The sequence below is a fragment of the Anser cygnoides genome, chromosome 15, assembly GCF_040182565.1.
Source record: "Anser cygnoides isolate HZ-2024a breed goose chromosome 15, Taihu_goose_T2T_genome, whole genome shotgun sequence".
Taxonomy (NCBI): domain Eukaryota; kingdom Metazoa; phylum Chordata; class Aves; order Anseriformes; family Anatidae; genus Anser; species Anser cygnoides.
In genome coordinates this window covers 5,078,364-5,085,618 of record NC_089887.1, presented here as the reverse complement: position 1 = coordinate 5,085,618, position 7,255 = coordinate 5,078,364, and positions in this window count along the sequence as shown.

The window sequence follows — 7,255 nt, the reverse complement described above, 5'->3', positions numbered from 1 at the left end:
CTGGGAAGAAAAGAAGCTGTGCCCGATGGTGGAGGTGAGGACACCCAAAAGCTAAGGCTGGTGAGTGTAGAAGGTTAGGATGTGTCTCTGGATGGTTATTCCCCGCTGCGGAGGGGTTTTGCAGCCGACAGGCCATCCTGCTGGTGTGGGCTCACTCCATCATCAAGGCAAACCTTGGGAAAGGCCCCGGGGACTGGTGCTGGGGCAGCCCGTGGGAATGGGCTGGGACAGGAACCCCCGCGGGGCAATTTCCCAAAGCCAGTGTCAATCCTGCCACCTCCTCCCGCCACCCCTGCGGCGCCTCCGCGCCCGCTCCCGTGCTGCCCGTGGCCCCCCGCCGGGCAGAGGCTCCCTGGGCCTGCGGCCGCGGCGCGGGGAAGGCAGGATGGCAAACTTCACACCACAGTGTCAGGCCAGCTCCCAGCACGCCGCCACCTCCTCCTCCTCCTTCGGCTATTGCCGCGAACGCATCAGCGGCAGTAAAGAGGTTAATGGGAGCGGGAGGAGGGAGCGGGGGAGAACGAAGCTGTTCCCATGAACCGGCTCCAAGGCTTTTACAGAAGCAGAGCATCTGGCCACGGGGCTCATTTGCCCCGGAGCAGATGGTCCTGTCCTCTGTCCCCAGCCTGGGCGGTGGGGCTGGGGCTGATGCTGAGCCCAAGGAGCCTTTTGTCACTCTGAGATTTCGCAGGAGGCAGCGCTGAGTCCCACGGGGAGGGGGAGAGGGACAGGCGAGGTCCCTGGGATTGCTCAGAAGTTCTCAGCCTAAACAAGCTCCTGTAGGTGATTTTTTAAAGCCTCCAGGGCTCAGGGCTGACCCCCTTCACCCAGAGCACCAGTGCTGGGCTCACAAGGTCCAAGCATGCCCTGGAGGCTGCTGTGGGGCTGCTTTTACCCATACCGGGGAGGTCCACCCCAAAACCAGCTGCCACTCTCACCATGGGGCTGAGCAAGGCATTGGGTGGAGAGCACTCTTGCCAAGGATGCTGCAAAAAAAAGATTTATGATGTGATGGTTCAGTGCTGTAAGCAGAGCTGAACTCAGCAGGCTCCTGAATTTCCTAAGAGGAGTTTCCTCGTGCTGCGCTGGAGGTTTCCATGCCTGGGGCTGCTGGGCAAGGCTGGAGCACGGTCCTGGAGTAGGACCTCAGCATCACACTCAGCCTGGCATGAATTGTGCCTCTGCTTGGTTTTCTCTCCATGGCACCAGGTGTGACATTTATCTTTGGAGCATGGAGCACTTTGCAATCAGCTGCCTTGCACTTCTGCCCTGTCCCGAGTCCCCAGATAACAGGGGGCCGGGGGGAGCCAAGGTGCCTCTCTCTTCCCATGTCACCTCCAGCTGGGGCATGCCGAGCTCCACCTCCATCCACGCTGGAGAATAACCCCCTTGCTAACCCCTCTCTGCAGAGAGACTCGAGCTTCCTGATTTATCCATATCTGGGATTGCAATCTCCAGCAAAATAGCTCTGGGCTGTCTCCTGAGCAGCTGTGACATAATTATTGTTACCAGAGATTCAAGCAAAACCTCCCTGCGCTCTCCGAGCACTGCAGCGCTTTCTCACTGCCTCTCCCTGCTCTGGAGCAGGGGCTCTGAAGCAGCCCCTTCCTCTTCCAAATTTCTGCACCGGGGTGGAGGATGTGAGGTCCTTCTCTGGGATCAGTTTTGCCCTTCCTTAGGGGACTTCATACCATGACACCTCTTCTTTTGTCTTCTTGCCAGACTCTTAAAGCAGTGACCCATCCTCATATTATACAGTTATTTTGATTATACGGTGATTTTTATTTTACAGTGATTTTTAGAGGCGTTGCATTGCTGGGGAGTCCTGAGACCTCCTCTGTGCAGGGGGAGGAGGATTGGCTTTGCCATCTCCTCAAGGATTTCTCCTGAGCCTGGCCTGAAGACCTGCCTGCGCCCACGGAGGTGGGAGAAATGGCTGAGCTCGCCTGGGCCTTCAGATGGGCCTCCGTTATCCCCATCATCCCATGGAAACCATCTTCCCCCATTCCTTTGCCAGGAATAAAGCGAGCTGATGACATCTGCAGCGTTACCAGCACGTTCCTCAGCCCTCCAGGTCTCCCAGCTTCCAGGACAGCTGTAAGTTATTCTCGGAGAGCCTATATCCTCCCATCCCACTGGATTTTCCTACCTTGGCTCCACCACGTCCCAAAGGGAGGACAACGCTCGTACGGATCTTCCTCTGGAAGCCTGTTTACGGGAGGACGGGAGCAGTTTTCCAGATGTTCTGGAGGGAAGCGGCTCCATCCAGGGACCTGCCCATCGCGCGCTGCGTGTCCCCGCTAGGACATCTTTTTCCTCGCGCGGAGGATGTGTGTGTTCGGCAGCCGGCCCGGCTCGCAGAAGCCTGGACCCGCTCCCAGACACCTTGGCCAGGGCCACGTCCGACGGGCTGCACGCTCGCACAAGCTGCAACAGGCGGCCTCGGGGGGAGGCCGGCCTCGCGCCAGCCTCGCCGTCGCGCTCCCCAGCTGCGGCACAGACCTCTCTGCTCAGCCAACAACATCCCTTCCCAGACGGAGGCACGCCTGCACGTCGTGGCCCCTTCCTGGAGAGCCACCCTGGATGGCACAGATCCCCCTGGTGTCCCCCACCTGCCTGCCCTGTTGTCCCCAAAATGCTCACGGTCATGATTCCCCACCAAACTCGGCGTGCTGGCCCACACCAACCCACCGAGGGCACCTGGGCGGAGCATTGCTCTTCCCAGAACCCATATCAGGGAGCCTTCTTGGTTGAGAGAACTGAGAATAATAAAAGGAAACGCAACGAGCCCGAGTGCGATAGGAAGCGGGTAGCAGGGTGCTAAAGACGACAGGGGAAAGTCGACGGCAAGCAGCTGCAGCACAGATGCTGAGCAGAAACGAAAGCCTCCTCTCCTAGGGCAGGCCGTGACGAAGCCGCAGAGGCGGCCTGGGATGAGTAAATCGGTTTATCGCGAAGGGAGGAGGTCGTTTGTCACCTTAGGCAAAACCAGCGTGTCACAAATGGGAAACTGCAAATTCTCCGTGACAGTGTGCTGCAGCAGAGAGAAACCACAGATGATGCCGAGGAGAGGAGCCAGGACACTGAGGCATTCAGAGGAAGCCCTGGGCAGGAAGAGAAAGGTCTTGATCCAACTACATCCCGTGTTTAGGTTTAAGCAAGTAAACAGTCCCATTCATGCTCAAGTGCTTTAATGTTTTATTGGGCCAGGATTTCAAAAGTGATGAAAAGTCTGCATGAATCCAGAGCAGAGACTCAGAAAAGAGAGGGGAGAGGAACCGATCAGTCAGCGCGAGAAGGCTGGAGATAAGGGATGGGTCGCAGGCTGCTTTCTATCAGCGAGGCTTCACTGGGGTTACGCAGCTCCTCAGCAGCGAGGAGCCACAAGTGGCTTCACACGGGCTCAGCACAGTTAGCATCTGCAGTAAATCAGGTGGTTTAATGGGATCGGGGCCAGGAGGGCTGCTGATTTCTTTGGGAAGGAGAGGCGCTGCAGGCTCCTTCGACTTGTCAGTGCTCCCGATGTCCTCTCTGCCAAGACAGGCAGGGTCGTGCAGCAGCCAGGTCCTGCCAATGCTGGAAGAGGCTGGACATCCCCAAAAGGGACACCTGGCACACGAGCTGGTGCTGCAGCACAGCCTGAGGACTGATGTCCTTCCTGCATAGCCAGCAGGCAGGTGTCCCCCCCGCTTCATGAGGGGCTGTGGGCGCTCTGTGCCTGGCAGTGCCAAAGGGCATGGGGGAGAAATGACGCAGCCCTGTGCCTTCCCCTGCATTTCCCCATTTCTCACTGAGTTTTTAGGGTTCTTACTGCTGTCAGAGCCAGGGATGAGGGGATGCATCCTCCTCCTCATCCAGACTTATATATGGTGATCACCGTCCGTCCCTCAGCGTGTGTGTGTCTCACCCTCTCCATCTCCATGCTCACGCTGAGGGAACGCTTGCCAAGGGCGCAGGGCTTCCATCCATACCTGCTCTTTTACGGACATCTGAGTACAGAAGAGAAAGCGCCGGCGAGCAGCTGTCGGCACCAGGTCCCTCCGGACCACGGGACGAGCCGCCCGGCGGGCCGGTCGGGAGCGCCGGTGCCTTTCGGCATTGTCCTAAAGCTCCCGGCCCAAGCCTTGCCGCGGGTTCCCACAGCTGCGCGACAAAGGAGAGACAACAGGCTCCTCTGGGGACAAAACCTAATCTGAGAGATACCGGGCTGAGAAAGCTCTTCCTAAAAAAGCCACAGTCAAAAGCTCTCGGATGCCCTGCGTCCGCGGATACCCGATACGGCCGCCTGCGGTACGATTACCTCCAGGCAGGCTTTGTCCGCTGCGGCTCCCCTGAATGTCACACTTGTTCCCAAATACCAGCGGGGAACAATGCGGGGGCAACACAAGGAAAAGCCTCCTCTGTCCCTCCCGGCCTGAGAGCAAATATCAAATGCCGGTGCTGGAGGGGAGGGAGGGGTACGGTGAGCGAGGAGGCAAAAAGGAAAAAGCCCGCGGTTGAGAAATGCCACGGGGAAACTGGGTCATGGCTATAGGGTGACGGGCAGAAAAGGGGCCTTGCTCTTGGATGTGTTTGGTGGCCTCGCGAGCAGCCCCTTTATGCACAGCTGCTGCAGCCTCTTCCCCATGGACTGAATGGTGTGAGCTGGATGTAATCTGGTTTTCCATCCTTATCTGCCCTCCCTGCTGGCGGTGAAGTCAAGTCCTGTTCAGCCCCCTCCTTCCTGGAGGCCACACATGGTTTCTTCCTCTCGCAGCGTGTCCCTTTGTCCCTCGAAGGGAGCGTGTGTCCAGCCGGGTGTGCCAGCGGGATGGTGGCTGGCTCTCCGTGTCTCCTTTGGATGGGGAGATGGTCATCCCACGTGCACATGGAGCTTGGGCAGAGCAGGCAGGAGCCCGGCTCTATCGAAGGCTTTCTGGAAAAGCAGATAATCACTGTCACTGTCACTGCCACTGTCCTCTTTCCCACCTGAGGATGGAGGGGAAAACTGGCTAAAAACACGTGTTCCTGTTGGCACGGCTGCCCTTGGCCCTGTCACCCTGTGCCTGATGGAGGGGCTGGTGGGTCCATGCCTGGGCCAGCACACTGGGGCAATGGGGCAGGAAAATGGGATTTTCTGCTAGTTCAGGCTCAAGGTCTGACCCAGAACTCGTTGATGTTAGAGGCAGTTTTCCCACTGATTTTGTCAAGCTTTGGCGCAAGCTTTTAATGAATCACTGGGATGATGGAAAGAGGCAGAGCAGCAGGAACAGAAGGCAAATGACCTAGAGAAACAAATCCAACCAGGCACAAGGGACCGTAATTCATTGCCTCCTCCTCAAAGGATCCCCCTTTCTATCAGTGACTGAAATATATATTTCAAATAAGCTGGAGAAGTGAAAGCTGGGTTTGGGGGTTCTGGACTGAAACGTGTGCAGGGAAGGGACACCTGTCCTCCCCTCATCGGCCTGCAGAGCAGAGAAGGCACGGAGGGATCCAACAGTCCTGTGCAGTAATGGGATCCTGGGGACAAGGCTGGAGGCAAAATTTCATGTTGTCCCCTTTGGTGGTGGAGCAGGATGGATTGGTAGGGTGGGCCATAAAGGGAAATCCTCCAGTGAGAGGAGTGACCCCCCCTGAAGGAGCCGCAGCAGGGCCAAGTGCTGAAGCTGCATTTTGGAGATGAATTGAGGCCCACATGTTGCAAGAGCTGATGGAAGACTTCCTGCACAGAGAAGACAACTCAGGAGCAGCCCCGTCTGTTGCCAAATGGCCACACAGGGAGTGTGACCTTGTCCCATCAGATAAGGAGATTTATTCTGCTCCTTTTGATAGGACATCGATTGAGGTTTCCATGCTTGTGAGGGCACTGGGGGTTCAAAGGGCCGAAGGGTCAGCATGGAGCAACAAAACACACGGCTCTTGGCTTTGCCCAGAGATTTATGGACTCGGTTAGTCTCAGAGCAAGATTGGTATGAACATCCCACTGCCTGTGCCCAGAGCAGAAAGACAGACTCCACCAAACCCGCCACACTGAGATGAACTCAAAATAAGCCTCAAGACCCCTGGCACACTGGGAGCCCAAATATTCTGGTGCTCCAGAATGGATGAGCTCAGCACAAAATGGAGCAGGAGAGCAGAGCCACGCCGGGAGGGCAGGCTGTCTGTCTCGTGCCGGCTCTGAAGCGAGCTGGGGCCAGTTCTGACACTCGCTCAAGAAAAATAGCTGTTTTGAGAGGACATGGCAGCACCTTCCTCATGATTTGGGGTGAGATCCTCAGCTAGGGCAACTCAATGGGATGTCCCCAGTGGTGCTGCGTCAGCCTGGGAGCGCTCTCTTGGAAATAAAGAGCAGCTGCAGGTGCTGCACAGCAGGGGGTTTAGCTGAGGGGTTCTCCGTGGACTGAAATCACTGGAGATGAAAGATCTGAGCCCCATTTCGGGCTGGTAATCCCTTGCCACCTGTGCATGTGAGGCAGAAGCAGCAGGGCCGCATGTGCTCCTCCAGCTCGCTGCCTCCAGGAAGCTTCCCCGCACTATTTTTGCAGCGCTGACCTCATTGCTCGGATCAGCCTGCCCTTTTCCAGCTTCCTCTCCCTGATATCTGACTTTTGCCCCGCATTTCCTCACACGTTGAGCAATCACCTTAAGACTCTCTTCTCATTTCTTGAATTCTTGTTTATCTCCCCGCACGGCGCAGGGCTCTGACGGGGCCCTGCCTTCCTGTCCTGCCTGGCCAGTTCCTCTGTTTACCTATAACACAAAGCATACATTTTTTTCTTTGTTTTGCTTGTTTGTTTGATTGTTTTCTTTTTGTTTTCTTGTTTGTTTTGTTTCTAACCCAAAGCAACTACTCAATACCAGGAGAAACGTTTTCCCCTCTCCTTGCTGCCCATTTCTCCATGGTCCCAGCCACCTTCTCCAGTTCTTAACACCTGCAGAGAGCTTTGCTCCTGTCCTCACCATGGTCAATGTCTAAAATCCTTGTTGCAAGCAGTAATTCCCTGCTTGGCGGAGCCTGGAGTCTCCTGAAGCCTCTAACCAGTCCCATGCTGGCCATGGTTGCTTGCAGGGAGGTAAAGGCCTTGATCCCAATGGGACGCAGAGGGGAAATGAAAATCCCTTTGCTCCCCCACCTCCCCGCGCTCCCCCATGACCTCTCTCCCCTCGGTGATCCCACACTGTTCCCTCACAAGGCAAATTCTTCCTGGATTATATTTTAATATCTGCAAAGCCTCAAGTTTGAAAGAAAAACAAATGTGAAACCAGCTCATGA